General features: G+C 46.0%; 1 protein-coding gene across 1 annotated transcript in view; it reads right to left on the bottom strand.

Moving 5' to 3' along the window:
- Positions 1–241: 241 nt before the first annotated feature.
- ZHX2 (zinc fingers and homeoboxes 2) overlaps positions 242–15,878 on the bottom strand; it is a 177,166-nt gene continuing 161,529 nt past the window's right edge. The window contains exon 4 of the mRNA XM_065903152.1: positions 242–1,503. The gene's annotated coding sequence lies outside the window, so the exon portion shown is untranslated. The remainder of the gene's footprint in view (positions 1,504–15,878) is intronic.

Below are 15,878 nucleotides of genomic sequence, written 5' to 3'. Positions count from 1 at the left end.
AAGTGTGGGCCCATCACTTCTCTGTGTCACAGAGATGCGGTGACGATTCCCATACCGACACCGACCCCTGGTTTTCATAGTCCCCCTGTGCTGAAAACCCTGTGATGACCTCACTTGAGGCGGGACGAACGATGAGGAATGTGGCCATAATGGATTTGAATTGGGGGTGGGGTGGGTGAGCTGGAACTCTTGTGCTGTGCCCTGGGAAACAGTCAGCAGTGAAGAACCAGGAACAGAGGAAAAGGTTATAAAAATGTTTAGTCTTTGCTTTATTGAGTTACAACAAATGAGCAACAAGTTAGAAAAATTGTTTTTTTTCTTTTTTAAACTCCCTAACATTTTATTTGTGCAGTGTACTCAAATAGGGGGCAGTGGGATGGGGGGAGGGGACTGCAAACACAATTTATATTGCAACATTTACACCAGATGTGTCTCTTGGTTTTTCTTCTTTAGAAGTTAGGACTAACTGAGAAAAAAAAGTGCACTCATGAATCTAAAATTGGCCCAAAACAAACACACAAACAAAACAAAGAAAAAATCAATTCGTGGTGAAGCTTCAAGCTGAAATCTTGTCCAATACCACACTGAGAAAAGGCAGTTAGGAACAGAAATGAAAATCAAAGCTGTTCATCTTTGTACTATCTAGATAGCACAATCTCTTTTTGTTTTACTTTCACAAAATTAATGATAACGCTAATGCACTTGTGAGCCCTTTCTGCTGGTTTCTAAAAAGGGGCTCAGAGGGTAGCCACCTGCCACCCAGTTCTCCTGGCCCAAGGGTTGACCTCAGAGGCCAGGACATCAGAAAAAACCAGACTGGCCTGGGGGCAGTTCAGAAAGCCTTGTGCGTGGCTAAACAGGGACCCCCAAGGGCAGCTGGGGAAGAACTATAGAAATGGATTTGATTTGGAAGATCTGTCATCCATAAACCCCTCTCCAAGCTCAGACAGAGGCCTGAATCCCAGCCCTTTTCCCCGGAAGAAATCTCGCAAATTGCAAACTATCTTTAAAAAACGAACTCGCCCTACCTAAAATCCAGTAGATATAATGGCACTAATGCTAAAACCCCCCTCCCCAAAATTAATAAAAATAAAAAAAGAAAGGAAAAAAAGAGAAAAGCACATGTGATCAGCCCTCCCTCCTGGAAAAAAGACCTTACAATGGTAGAGCTGGAAAAGGAAGTTGCCCTCAGTTAAAAAGGTAACAAAATTCCCATGTTGTACAAATTGGTTCCAGTATAGCAAGAGGTGGGGGCCTGGGCGCAGGAGCCAACTATTTACAGGGACCCGTGGAAAACGCAGTGGTAGGACTTTGGCACTAGGAGCAGTTCTCACCGGGCCTCGGGGACGTGCGTGTGTGCCGAGGCAGCGGCAGGCACACGCAGCAAAGTCGTTCCACTCGGAGTCTCAGGCCAGGGCGGCCCTCAGCTGGGGAGGGACGTTCTCTTCTTTCTCTGAAGACAGATTATTCCCTGCATCAGCACGGCAGTTCTGATGGACTTCCCTAGAAGGACGACATAAGATCAGAGAGACAAGATGTCAGGGAGATGACTGTCATTCCCTGCATGCAAGGCATCGGGGTTGGGGTGGGGGAGGTGGCCTCTCCCTGGCTGTTCTGGGGAGACACTTCCCAAGTCATCCTGGGGTCGGAGGACGGACAGATGCCCTTCACATGTGGGGCCTGTTTTAAAGAAATGAGTGTGTGTCCTGAGCATGGTCTGACATGATGGGAAGCGCCTTCAGAATAAGGCCTTTGAAAACAGGATGACTCTCTGGGCAAGTGAAGGAGGTGATTCATTTCATCATGACAAGACCCTTTTCTTGTTCCTGGATAGGCAGCCAGTCACCATGGTTCCTCAAAGATGCTAGAATCAGACAAGTCTGGATTTTGGTCCTGACTTTTCTGTATGGAGAAGGAAATGACAACCCACCCCAGTATTCTTGCCTGGAGAATTCCATGGACAGAGCAGCCCAGCGGGCCCTAGTCCATGGGGTCACAAAGAGTTGGACACGACTGAGTGACCAACACTTCTCTATATACTTGCCATGGGGCTGTACACATGTCACAGTCTCTCTAGGGCTTAGTTTTGCTCCTGTAAAACAGGGATGGTAATAGCATCCACCAGGTAAAGTAGTTGTGATGAGAAGCTGATATATGAAATAGTATTTAAAATACTGTCTGGCATGTGGTATTATATGTGCTTGTGTTGTATTTGTTAGATGAAACCTTTTCCAAATGTGATAGTAATGGTAATACATAATAAATAATAAATAAATAAATACATAATAAATAATGGTAATACATAAGATGAGAAATTTTAAGTGTCTTTTTATCTCTGTTTTTATGTTTAAAATTTTATTATTTTTTAAACTGGAATATTGCTTGACAATGCTGTTAGTTTCTGTTGGCTGATTCACTTCGTTGTACAGTAAAGCGATTATACTCCAGTTAAAAAATAAAAAGAGAAAAAAATGTATTAATGTTTCTATCAACCCTCAGAGGTGTAGATACAATTATTATTCCCATTTTACAGGTAAGGAAACTGAGCACAGAGAAGCTAAAAAACTTGCCCAAGATCACCCAGCTAGAAAGTGGAAGAACCCAAATTCCAGCTCAGGCAATTTCCAGAGCCCGTTCTCTTAATAGTGTTCATTAAGAATCAGCATGGAGAAGTGTTTAATTCTTACAGACTTTGAAGTAATGAAAATAGTCCAAGGACCTTCTTATGGGTTGAATTGTCCCTTCTTTATCCCTAAAGATGTGTTGACATCCTAACCCTTAATACCTCAGAATGTAACCCTATTTGAGGACTTCCCTGGGGTCCAGTGGTTAAGAATCTGCTTTCCAATGCAGGAGATGAGGGTTCGATCCCGGATCAGGGAACTAAGATTCCATAATTGCCCCTTAGCTGTGGGGCAACTAAGCCCACGCGCCAGAAGTACTGAGCTGACACGCACCAGAGCCTGCGCACCACAACTGATGTAGTTGTGAAGACCTGATACAGCCAAAGAAACAAATAAATACATATAAAAAGAATGTAACCCTACGGAGATTCCTTTATGGAGGTGATCACCATTAACATGAGGTCTACAGGGAGGGGCCTAATCCCACAGGATTGGTGTCCTAATGAAAAGGGAAATTCTGGACACAGAGAGACACACAAGGAGAACATCTCGGGAAGATGAAGGCAGAAACCGGGGTGATGTATCTAGAGGCCAAGGAATACCAAGGACTGCCAGCAACCGCCAGAAGCTAGGAGAGAGGCGAGGAACACATGCTCCCTCACAGCCCTTAGAAGGAGGCAACTCTGCCAACACCAGCCTTCTAGTCTGCAGACTGTGGGAGAATCAGTTCCTGTTGTGTAAGCCACCCAGTCTGTGGTACTGGATGGCAGCCTTGGCAAACCAAGGCAGAACTCCATCTCCACTGTGGGCTCCGGGGAGCCAGGGATCCTGAGCCAGGAATCCGAGGGCGGGCTGGGGGCTGTGAAGTACGCAGTCAGTATTCCATGAAAGGCTGGAAGGGGGTCAGGTCTGCAGGTTTCTGAAGCTGCTGGCTTTTTCGTTGCCCCGTTCCTGGTAAGGCCGTTTCACAGCTTGTTATTGTGTGGTCGTTTCTCTGTCTGAGAAGGCCTTGAGAAGCCTTTTTTTTTTTTTAATGCAGGGGACCACGGAGAAGGCAATGGCACCCCACTCCAGTACTCTTGCCTGGAAAATCCCATGGATGGAGGAGACTGGTAGGCTGCAATACATGGGGTCGCTAAGAGTTGGACATGACTGAGCGACTTCACTTTCACTTTTCACTTTCACACATTGGAGAAGGACATGGCAACCCACTCCAGTGTTCTTGCCTGGAGAATCCCAGGGACGGGGGAGCCTGGTGGGCTGCCGTCTATGGGGTCGCACAGAGTCGGAAACGACTGAAGTGACTTAGCAGCAGCAGCAGCAGTATGCAGGGGACCAAGAGCAAGAAGACCAGACTTCTCAGCCAAAGGCATCAGCAGATCATCTATATTGTGTTGTTCCTAATGTCTGGATGTCAAAGGTACCCACATTTCGTCAGTACTCCCGACAGTAAGACTGAATACTGCAGTTAAGAAACCAACTTGTAACGGGAAGGCAGAGGGGAGGAAGGAGCCAGTACACCACCCGTATATATAAAACTGATAGCCAGTGGGAATTTGTTGTATGACTCAAGGAACTCAAACCAGGGCTCTGTAATAGCCTAAAGCGGGGGGAGGTGGCAGGGAGGTTCAAGAGAGAGGGGACATATGTATACCTATGGCTGATTCATGTTGATGTATGGCACAAACCAATGCAATACCGTAAAGCAATTATCCTTCAATTAAAAAAAACAACTTGTAAAAGAAATTGTCTGTGAATGAAATCAGATTCCAGGGGTGTCCTTGGGATCTGGTACCACCCAAAAGGGATCCAGGAAAAGTCATCAAATTGTAAAAGCCACAGGGATCCTTACAGGTGATGCTGCCAACATCACTTCTTTCACAAGGGAAAGAAAAGGAAGCTTGGGGAGGAAAAGTGATTTCCCCAGGTCACATAACTGCCCAGCAGCAGAGTCAAAAGTGATAACAATCATGACTGCGACAACAGTGAGAGTAGCTTAAATGTATCTCATACTTATTATGAGCCAGGCCTGATACTAAGTGCCAACAGGGGTCATTTCATTTACTCCCTATGGTTACCTGGTAACCTCGGAGGTAGGCCTGCTCTGTGGTGAAGAGATGGGGTTTAGTGAGATCAAATGATGTCAGGCAAGTGGTAAGTAGTGGAACCTGCATTCCGCTGGGGCCAGTCCAACTTTATCTACTATGAGACACAGGCTGGTATGCATACCTGTGGCTGATTCATGCTGATGTTTGGCAGAAAACAACAAAACTCTGTAAAGCAATTATCCTTCAGTTAAAAAAAAAAAAAAAAGACAGGGGCTGGTGGTCCCGGGCACCCAGAGAGGACCACATGCCTATCGCTGTTACCATGCAGATACACACACCCAGGATGGGTACATGGGCCACAGCCAGCTGCCTGCTGGGCTCCACAAAGAACAGTTTTCCCCCAGCAAACGGGGTCTTTTACCGCCTTTGGAAAGGAGGCTGCTCCTGGCTGAAAGTCCATCTGAACAGCTCTTGAGACTCCAGGAGGGACCTCCCTGGTGGTCCAGTGGTTAAGACTCTGTCTTCCGATGCAGGAGACTCAGGTTCGATCCCTGGTCAGGCAACTAAGCCCACACGCCACAAGGAGGACCCAAGCACAGTCAAGGTAAGAATGAATAAATAAATAAAGACTCCAGGAAACAAGGCCCAAGGTGGGTAAAGAGTGATTGTACTCCCCACCAGGCCGAGGAACGCCAGCTCTGCACAGGACTGTGGGCACCCACGGTGGAGCAGAGTGAAAAGAACCGTGGAGTCAGAGAAAACTGGGTCCAGGGCCAGCCATTTCTGAGCTGTGTGCTGAGATCAGTTACTTAGCCTCCCGGGGCCTCATTTCCACAATTCACAACCAGGCAGCTGCTGGGAGGGTAACAGATGAGGTATGCAAAACATACGGGTGCTCCAGAAATATTGTTCTGCTCCATTTTCCCTTGAGGAAAGCCAGGTGCAGAACTACGGCCTTAGGGGTACTTGAGCTCACCTGTGCGTCAGACTATACACATCTTGTCTCTCATACAGAAAGCTGAACCCTGTCTCTAAGTGACTGGTAAAAAGTTGCCTTTCTTTTTTTAATTTTTTAACTGGACGAAAATTGCTTTACAGTGTCATGTTGGTAAAAATTTGCCTTTTAGATAAACCTCAAAATTAAGGGGGTTCTCCATCTAGCACTTTTTAAAAAGAATGGAAGTAGAGTTGATTTACAATATTCTGTTAGTTTCAAGTATATAGCAAAGTCATCCTATGTATATATAGGATATATATATATATATATATATATACACATTTTCAGATTATTTGCCATTATTATTATAAGATATTGATTAGAGTTCCCTGTGCTAAACAGTATATCTTCGCTTCTTATCTATTTTATATATAGCAGTGTGTATCTGTTAATACCATACTTCTAATTTATCCATCCCCTCTCTTTTCGCTTTGGTAACTATGAGCTTATTTTCTGTGTCTGTGATGTCTTTCTGTTTTTTATATAGATTAATTTGTGTTATTTTTTAGATTTAACATATAAGTGATATCATGTAATATTTGACTTTCTCTGACTTCACTAATATTCTTTAGGTTCATCCATGTTGTTGCAAATGGCAACATTTCATTCTTCTTTATGGCTGAGTTATATACATATATATGTACGCCACATTTTCTTAAGCCAGTTGTCTGTTGCTGGGCACTTGTGGTGTCTACATGTCTTAGCTATTGCAAATAGTGCTTCTGTGAATGTTGGGGGGTGCACATATCTTTTAGTGTTTTCATCTTTTCCAGAGTGGGACTGCTGGATTGTATGGTAGTTCTATTTTTAGATTTTTAAGGAATATCTTTATTGTTTTCCATCGTATTTACATACCAATTTACATTCCTACCAACAGTGTTGGAGGGTTGTCTTTTCTCCATATCCTCTCCAGTATTTATTATTTGTAGACTTCCTCGTGATAGCCATTCTGACAGGTATGTTACCTCATTGTGGTTTTGATTTGCATTTCTCTAATATAATTGGCATATTGAGCATCTTTTCATGTGCCTGTTGGCCATTTCTGACTTTTTTTAGAGGAATGTCTATTTAGGTCTTCTGTCCGTTTTTTGATGGGGTTGTTTTCTTGATATTGAGTTGTATGAGCTGCTTGTATATTTTGGATATTAACCCCTTGTTGATTGCACAATCAGCATTTTTTTTTTTTTCCCTCATTCAGGAGGTTCCCTTTTTGTTTTGTTGATCGTTTCCTTTGCTGTGCAAGAGCTTTTAAGTTTGATTAGGTTCCATTTATTTATTTTTGGTTTTATGTCCTTTGCCTTGGGAAACTAAGAAAACATTGCTACGATTTATGTCTGAGAAGATTTTGCCCCTACTCCCCTTTATGAGTTCTATAGTGTCATATCTTACACTTAGATTTCTAAACCATTTGAGTGTATTTTTGTGTATGACGTGAGGGTGTGTTCTCTCTTCACTTATTACATGCAGTTGTCCAGTTTTCACAACACCACTTGCCGAACAAACTGTCTTTTCTCCATTGCCTAGTTTTGCCTCCTTTGTCAAAGATGAATTGAATATAGGTGTGTGAGTTTATCTCTGGGTTATTCTGTGCCATTGATCTGTTTTTGTGTCAATGCCATGCTGCATTGATTATTTAGCTTTGTATCAACAGTATAGTCTGAAGTCTGAGAGGGTTATGCCTTCAGCTTTGTTTTTTTGTCCCCCTATGCTGAAGTTGAAACTCCAATACTTTGGCCACCTGATGCAAAGAACTGACTCATTGGAAAAGACACTGATGCCAGACAAGATTGAAGGCAGGAGGAGAAGGGGATGACAGAGGATGAGATGGCTGGATGGCATCACTGATTCGATGGACAGGAGTTTGAGCAGGCTCCGGGAGTTGGTGAGGGACAGGGAGCCTTGCATTCTGCAGTCCGTGGGGTTACAAAGAGCCGGATATGACTGAGCGACTGAACTGAACTGAGGGTTGCTTGGGCCATTCTGAGTCTTTTGTGGTTCTGTATAACTTTTAGGATTATATGTTCTAGTTCTGTGAAAAATGTCATATGAGTATTTTGATAGGGATCACATTAAATCTGTAGATTGTTTTGGGTAGTGTGGTCATTTTAACAAAATTCTTCCAATCCAGGAGCATGGGATGTTGTTCTATTTCTTTGAATTATATTTCATTTCTTTTATGACAATATGTTTTTCCCTGTCTTATGGGTGTGAACATGTATAATCCTCCAACTATGTATTAATAAAGAAAAATAAATGCTGAACAAGACCATTAAAAAAGCCACAAAAACCAGATTGCAAGGCCAAAGGGTGACCTGGAGAAGGGGAGACAAAGCCACTGTTTTTTGGTTTTTGCAGAATTCCCAGATGTCTGTGGATGGCTCCAGATCCGGGCGGCACTTTTGGAACTGCTGGGCTTCAGTTCTCGTCTGACCTCTCCCAGGGTGTGTCGTGGCGGGCAGGAGCTGGGCTGTGGGAGCTGGCAGCACTCTCAGAGCGAGGCTGGGAAGATCCTGGACGCAGAGGGCACACAGCCCAGCCCTGTGGCCTTGCCCCTTGGGCAGCGCCCCGTCCCAGCGGCTGGCCGCTTCCCCAGAAGGCCCTGCTCCCGGACACGCTCAGTTCACCTTGTTAAGGGTCCCCTTGCCGGGGCCTGCACGGCACAGCTGCCATCACGATGTCTTCAAATTGCCTGGTCAATCGTACGTTCACAGTGTTCACGGCTCCCCCCTTCCTACCCCATCTCTCCCACCACTGCGTCTGGCTCATGGAGGATACTCAAATGTTTGTTAATGAATGAAACACGGGAAGATAGCACAGCGCTGTTAGAGGTGGCTGCTTAAACAAGATCGGTGACAAAGTTCACATTTCATTTTTTGTTGATTTTTTAAAGAGTGGGCAGGAGGAGAAGGGGGCGGCAGAGGATGAGATGGTTGGATGGCATCACCAACTTAATGGACGTGAGTTTGAACAAACTCCGGGAGGACAGTGAAGGACAGGGAAGCCTGGCGTGCTGCAGTCCACGGGGCTGCAAAGAGTTGGACACCTCTTAGTGACTGAACAATAACAGTGATCTTTACTTATGTGGCCTCTTGCTAAGCCCCTGGGCTACTACCTGGAGCTTTATCACTTGGCCAGGGACACTCGCCCCTGCAGAGAACAAATGGCCCGATGGGTCACTTAGTCCCAGGGCACCAGATCGCAGCTGTGGGGGAAACTGCAAGGTCACTGGGCCCCTTTCCTCGTGGCCACTCTTCAAACATTTCCACCGAGTGGATGTCGCACTTCTTCCTGAACACCGCCCAGGATGGGGGACCCGCTGCCTCCTACAGTTGTCCCTTTCTATCTTGGGGACACCTTGGAATGTTAAAAAGCACTATCTAATTCTTTAGCAAAATCAGTTTCCTTATTACTCTGCCTTTGGGGAAGCATGAGACAATTAGAATTCTTTTCCCCAGTGCCAGCTTTCTGTTCCTATTTCTCCTTAATTTTCCCTGTAGGGATTTCCCCTGGGCCCTGTGGACTTGAGAGAGGACACCACAGTCCCTGAGACAGAAACACAAGCAGTGTGACTGTGATTTGTTAGCTCAGTAATATTTCTGAGTCCAGCTTTCTTTTGCTGGGAGGGGGCATATGGGTGACAAGGAAAAAGAATAAGTCATTTCCCAGTGGATGCGGAAAATTTCGCACTATCCCAAACTGACCCCGCATTCAGCCTTGGTCAACTCTGGACGTCTGGCTAAGGCTCTTTCTCTGAAGCAGTTTGGGGACCTCCTGGGGGCCTTGCAGAGACTTGTACGCTAGGTGGGTCTCCCTGCTTGTAGAGATGTTCAAAGGCAGAAGGAATCAGGGGCCACTGGGTCTTCCTGCTCCTTTTCCATCAGTGGATATTATCCTGTTGAACTCAAAGAATCTGAGCAAATGGAATTATATTTTATTTATGCATTAATTTTTTGTGTGTGGCTGCACTGGGTCTTTTTGTTGAAGCACAAGGGGGCTCCTCTCGTGGCATGTGGGCTTAGCTGCCCTGCGCTATGTGGGATCTTAGTTCCCTGACCAGGGATTGAACCTGAGTCCCCTACACTGGACAGTGAATTCTTAACCACTGGACCACCAGGGAAATTCCTTGGAATCCTATTTTAAACTCACCAGGCAGACTCTTGACACAGTTACAAGTTTGGGTTTGAATTCCAGCTCCACTGTTTTCTAGCTCAGTGACCTTGGGCCAGTTACTCTTCTGTGGCTCATTCTCATCAGACAATGAAAACAATGTCTTTGGAGAATTGTTAACACACGTGAAGTGCTTGAGCAGTGCCTGGCATAGTAAGTGCTCAGCAAATGTCACCCCTTGTTGCTTCTGCCCCCTGTCCCCACCTTGAGATGCAGGTTCAATGAACACCCCAAGTCATGAGCTTGTCCCAGTGGGGCCCCAGCTGAAACAGTCAATTTGGAAAGGCAAGACGGCCAAGTTCTCCACATGCAGAAGATCGTGCAACTTCTGAGTTGTGTCCATTGAGCAGGTGCTGATGCCAAGGCCAGCCCCTATTTTTGGGCTTTCATTTATATTATCTCATTTGGTCACAACAACAGACAAGGCTACTGGTAAGTGCTATGGACTGAGCTGTGTCCTACCCCAAATTCGATGCTGAACTCTAATCCCCAGTGTGACTGTATCTGGGGATACGGGGCCTTTAAGGAGGCGTGTGCGTGCTGTGCTAAGTCACTTCAGTCGTCCAACTCTTTGCGACCCTCTGGACTGTGGCCCGCCAGGCTCCCCTGTCCATGGGATTCTCCAGGCAAGAATACTGCAGTGGGTTGCCATTTCCTCCCCCAGGGGATCTTCCCGGGGATTGCATCGCTGACTCTTACGTCTCCTACGTTGGCAGGTAATGAAGGTTAAACAAATCATAAGGGTGGAGCCCCAATCCAACAGGACAGGTGTCCTTATAAGATGAGGAAGAGACAGCAGGAGGGTAGATGCACAAAGGAAAGGCCTGTGAGGACAAAGAAGGTGGCCGTCTGCAAGCCAAGGAGAGTGGTCACGTCAGGAACTAACCTTGTCGGCACTTTGATTTGAACTTTTAGCCTCCAGAACTGTGAGAAAATAGATTTCTGTTCTTTAAGCTGCTCAGTCCATACTCTGCTATTTTGGCAGCCCTAGTTGACTAATACAGTGAGTATTAAGGCTGTAGAAACTTTAACCAGAAAAAGGAATAAAATGTATAGGCATGTGGGTGTTCTAGAATTTTCTACCATCCATCTTCCATTTACCACCAGGGAAGAAAGTTCTCAACATCCAGACATCTACAAGATGACTTTCCTTCTATTTTTTTTTCTAAAAAGATTTACTTATTTTATTTATTTATGACTAGGTCTTCATTGCTGCACGCGGGCCTTCTGCAGTTGTGGTGAGTGGGGGCTACTCTCCACTTGTGGTGCTCAGGCTTTTTATTGTGGTGGCTTCTCTTGTTGCAAAGCGTGGGCTCTAGGGCCGCTGGCTTCAGTAGTTGTGGCTCGTGGGCTTTAGAGTACAGGCTCAATAGGTTTGGTACATGTGCTTAGTTGCTCTGCAGCATGTGGGATCTTTCCAGACCAGGGACTGAACCTGTGTCCCCTGCATTGGCTGGTGGATTCTTTACCACTGAGCCACCAGGGAAGCCCGATGACTTTCCTTTTGCTCCTTCCTTAAGCATTTCAGAGGGTCTCAAACTTTGTCTACCGAGTTATACACACAGAATCACATATAGTCTTTACTGGTAAGTGAGAGGAGTTTCAAGGGAAAATTTGATGACTTGTGAATCCACCTAGCATTCCATTTTTGTCTCCTGTGCTTCTTTGAAGTGTGAACTCAGGCAAGTCACAGCCACAGTAGCCACCTTTCAGGTTCCCTGACGCACCAAGTTCCCTCCTGTCTCAGGGAGTACGTTGTGTTTGAGTATGTTGTCTCTTCTGCCTGGACTACTTCTCCGCTCTGCCCAGCCAACTTCTACTTAATCTTTTGGATTTCAATTCATCCACTTCCTGTTCAGAGAAACCTTGCCCAACCCCTTGCTGCTACTGCTAAGTCACTTCAGTTGTGTTCGACTGTGTGCGACCCCATCCCTGGGATTTTCCAGGCAAGAACACTGGAGCGGGTTGCCATTTCCTTCTCCAATGCATAAAAGTGAAAAGTGAAAGTGAAGTCGCTCAGTCATGTCTGACTCTTTGTGACCGCATGGACTGCAGCCCACCAGGCTCCTCCGTTCATGGGATTTTCCAGGCAAGAGTACTGGAGTGGGGTGCCATTGCCTTCTCCTGCCCAACCCCTTAAATCAGGTCAAATTGCTCTATAGTCTCACAGTTCCATGCACCTTTCCTTCAGAAAATCTTGTCACCTGGCAGCGTTTCCTTTTTGTCTGATGGAAGATGATTTGATCAAAGACTATGGGCTCCGGGGCTTCCCAGGTGTCACTAGTGGTAAAGAATCTGTCTGCCAATGCAGTAGTTGTAAGAGACGTGGGTTCGATCCCTGGGTCAGGAGGATTCTCTGGAGGAAGGCACGGCAACCCACTCCAGTATTCTTGCCTGGAGAATGCCATGGACAGAGACGTCCGGCAGGCTACAGTCCATGGGGTTGCAAAGAGCTGGACACAGCTGAAATGAGCCCACACACAGCATGTGGGCTCCATGAGACCAGGGACACGCTGAGTGCCACAGCCTTCTGGAGCCTGGCACTGCAGGCTTTCCACAAATACTGATGGATGAATGAGCCAAGGCGCTTATTGTGAACGTCTCTGGGCTAGTTATTTCTCCTCCTTGGGGCCAGCATCCTTCCTCTGAAAAATGAGGGGCTTTGATTTCATTATGTTCTTAAGTTGCTACAAGCTGCCTAAAGTGCAGGGGAAATTCCTAGTGTGAGAAGCTCTGGAATTAGATAAAAGGAAGTGATAGCAGTTAACTCTCCATGAGGTACCAGGGGAGTGAGGCTAATGTACAGTCCCTGAGAAGTATCACCCAGTAAATAGCTAGTGATTGATTCTCCAATAGACCTTTCCCTCAAGCTGCTCACACACAGAAAGCAAACTGTCCCAAATTCCTCTCCCCTGACGGCTGTCATCTGATGGGACTAGTGAGTGATGGGAAAAAGAATGAGGAGAAGCAGAGGACTGAAATACCAGACCCTGGGTAACTGGAAGCCAACTCTCTTTAGTAATTCTCAGGTTGGTTCAATAAACCACTGTAGAGCATCTGTTCTGATCAGGTGCTGGGGGATTCAGGGATTAATTGGGAATGGTGCCTGCCTTCAAGGATCTGGTAGAGGAGAGACGGGGAAATAGTTAACTACAACATTTTCACTTCTCCATCCATCCATTCACACATCTGTATTTAGATGGCTAATCTGAACAGATTATGGGGGTATACATATCCTGGATCCTAAATTGTAGCTAGGCTCCAAGAATTGGCAGCCTTGAATATTTTAAGCAAGTTGAACTATGGAAAATAATTTTTTTCCTGACATTTTCACAGAATTTACCTCTTCCCCAAAGCCATCCCTAATTCTCAGGAGATGGAAATTGGCAGAAATCAGGAGGCAGCAAAGTAGTGAATGAATAGTTGTGTACTAGAGTTCAGTTCCGTATAGAATGAAGACCTGACCACAGCCTGTTGGTCCAGCCTGGGTGGTGATGGTGGTGCACTGTTGGCAAGGTGGTGGGCCATGGTGGTTGGGTCAGGCACTGAACTGACAGGTGAGGAGGGGCTTTACAGGCTCCACCAGTCACTAGCTGAGGAAACCAGGGCAAGCATTCCTGAGCCTTAAGTTTGGCCTCCTGTAAAATGGGCTTCCATGGTGGCTCAGACAGTAAAGAATCTGCCTGCAATGTGGGAGACCAGGGTTTGATCCCTGGCTTGGGAAGATTCCCTGGAGAAGGAAATGGCAACCCACTCCAGTATTCTTGCCTGGAGAATGCCATGGACAGAGGAGCCTGGTGGGCTACAGTCCACAGGGTCACAAAGAGTCGGACACGACTGAAGTGATTTAGCATGGCAGAAAATGAGGAAAGAGCCATACCTGTCTCAGAGGGTTGTCAAGAAGTTTAAATAACTTAATAGATGGGCTGGCAAGAATACTGAGCACATGGCATATACAAATACAGAAATTCTTCATGGAAGTAGAGCTGGGCCACTCCATCTGGCCAAACATCAAGGCATACGTCTGACAATCTTTGGCTCAAGTATTTTGACTCATTTTTAGGAAAGGAGTTTCTTTTTTGGCTTCTTATGGGGACAGGTCTCTCAATGAATGGCTTGATAATGGATGGACCCAGAAACTGAATCAAGGTGATCCCATTCACGGCTTGGGAAGGATCCCTTATCTTTGCATCTAATCTCAGGGCCAGGTGAGCCTGGACAGTCAAGACACTGTTCTGAGCCTTGCCAAGCTTCAGCCTGAGGAACTGATTGGGGGCAGGGTGGTAGTGGGGGCAGTGGGGGTGGGGGGAACACTCACTCCCACAGAGGAAATCCTGTCCTAGAATCAGCTCTTAGCTGCTTACCCAAGTTTTTATTTTTTTTTAAATGAAATCAAAACCATGCATTATTTCTAGGATTATATGTGTGGCAATTGCACTCAACTGCAGGTTCCTAGATAAATATGTGTTTAAATAAAGACATCACTGAATATTTATGAATTTCAAGAGACCTCTGTGTTTGGTTCATAAAAGCTGTGAAGTAATTTTGGAGAGTTTTTTTTTCCCCCTTGAGGTTGAAAGCTTCCTCGAAGGGGTGTCTTGTCAGGAGAACTTTCAGGCACTGCCAGCAGCACAGATTGAGGACCCTTCCTTAAAATGATGGCATGTGAAAAATATTAGGAGGCCCATTAGGGAGATCAGGAGTCTTCAGGTGTTGAGTAGATCCTAGCATCTTGTTTAGGGATATTTTCTAGCACACTCTTGTGGCGGGTTCCTGTGTGTTCCTGTTTTTTCAGGGAGATGGCTAGTTCCTTCTGCTGCTCTGTCGCTTAGTCGTGTCTGACTCTTTGCGGCCCCGTGGACTGTAGTCCACCAGCCTCCTCTGTCCGTGGGATTTCCCTGGCAAGAGTACTGGAGTGGGTTGCCATTTCCTCCTGCAGGGGATCTTCCTGACTGAGGGATCAAACCCACATGTCTTTCGTCTCTGGCATTGGCAGGCAGATTCTTTACCAACTGCGCCACCTGGGAAGCCCTTCTCCTTGTCTGTGCACTTGGCTAATTCCTTCCTAATCAGCTGAGTCAGCTGTCCCTTCCTCCAGGAAGCCGTCCCTGACCCCCAGTCTGGGTGCCCCTTCTTATGCTCCCCCACAGCTGTGCACGTCTCCATCACACAACGGAACACCCTGGGGAATAAAGGAAAGAGTAATTTCCTCTTGGTTGGTTGACTAAACTCCAGGGGAATGACAGCTCTGTCTTCTTCACCCTGTTCTCTCTAGTGCCTAGCACAGTTTTTCGCACACAGTAGGTGCTCAGAATGTATCTGTTAAGTTGAATGGAACCCAATTGTCTACTATGTGGTAGGAGGAAACAGGCATCATGTAGACATGTTTATGCACCAGAAGAAATCTAGGGCAGAAGGCCGGGCAAACTACAAGTATTCACACAGAGTCTGACTGGACAAAAAAAAATTGCTCCTTCATTTCAATATGGGAGATATGAGCTGGACTGGTGGGATCTTTTTTTTTTTAATTTAAATTTATTGCTTTATTATTATGTTTTAATTTGGCTGTGATGGGTCTCAGTTGCACCATGCAGGCTCTTAGTTGTGGCATGTGGGATCTAGTTCCCTGATCAGGGATTGACCCTGGGCCCCCTGCACTGGGAGCACGGAGTCTTAAATCACTGGATCACCAGGGAAGTCCCAGCAGGGTCTTATAAGAAGCAAGAAAATGGCCAGAGGGAGAATGGGGAGGTGGCACCATGGATGATGCCCTGTAACCTCTTCCTATCACCAGCCCCCGTTCCTCACCCCCAACATATTACCACTTCCTCTGGAAAAGTTGGAGGAGAAAGACATGATGGCATTCTGTGCTTGGCTGCTCATTAAATTGCTCTTCTAATAGCTGATGGGACTGGCTAAAATAAGGTTTCCAGAGGACTTTACTTGCCAGGTGCCTCGTTTTCTGACTGGATAAATGAATTAATGAGTGACATGGCTGGCCAAAGTTGTCTGAGTTCATAAACAAAGAGGTACGGTAATCTC

Source organism: Muntiacus reevesi, chromosome 12, assembly GCF_963930625.1.
Source record: "Muntiacus reevesi chromosome 12, mMunRee1.1, whole genome shotgun sequence".
NCBI classification, from domain to species: Eukaryota; Metazoa; Chordata; class Mammalia; order Artiodactyla; family Cervidae; genus Muntiacus; species Muntiacus reevesi.
The sequence above is the reverse complement of the archived record's forward strand: the minus strand, read 5'-3'. Positions and strand labels throughout refer to the sequence as shown.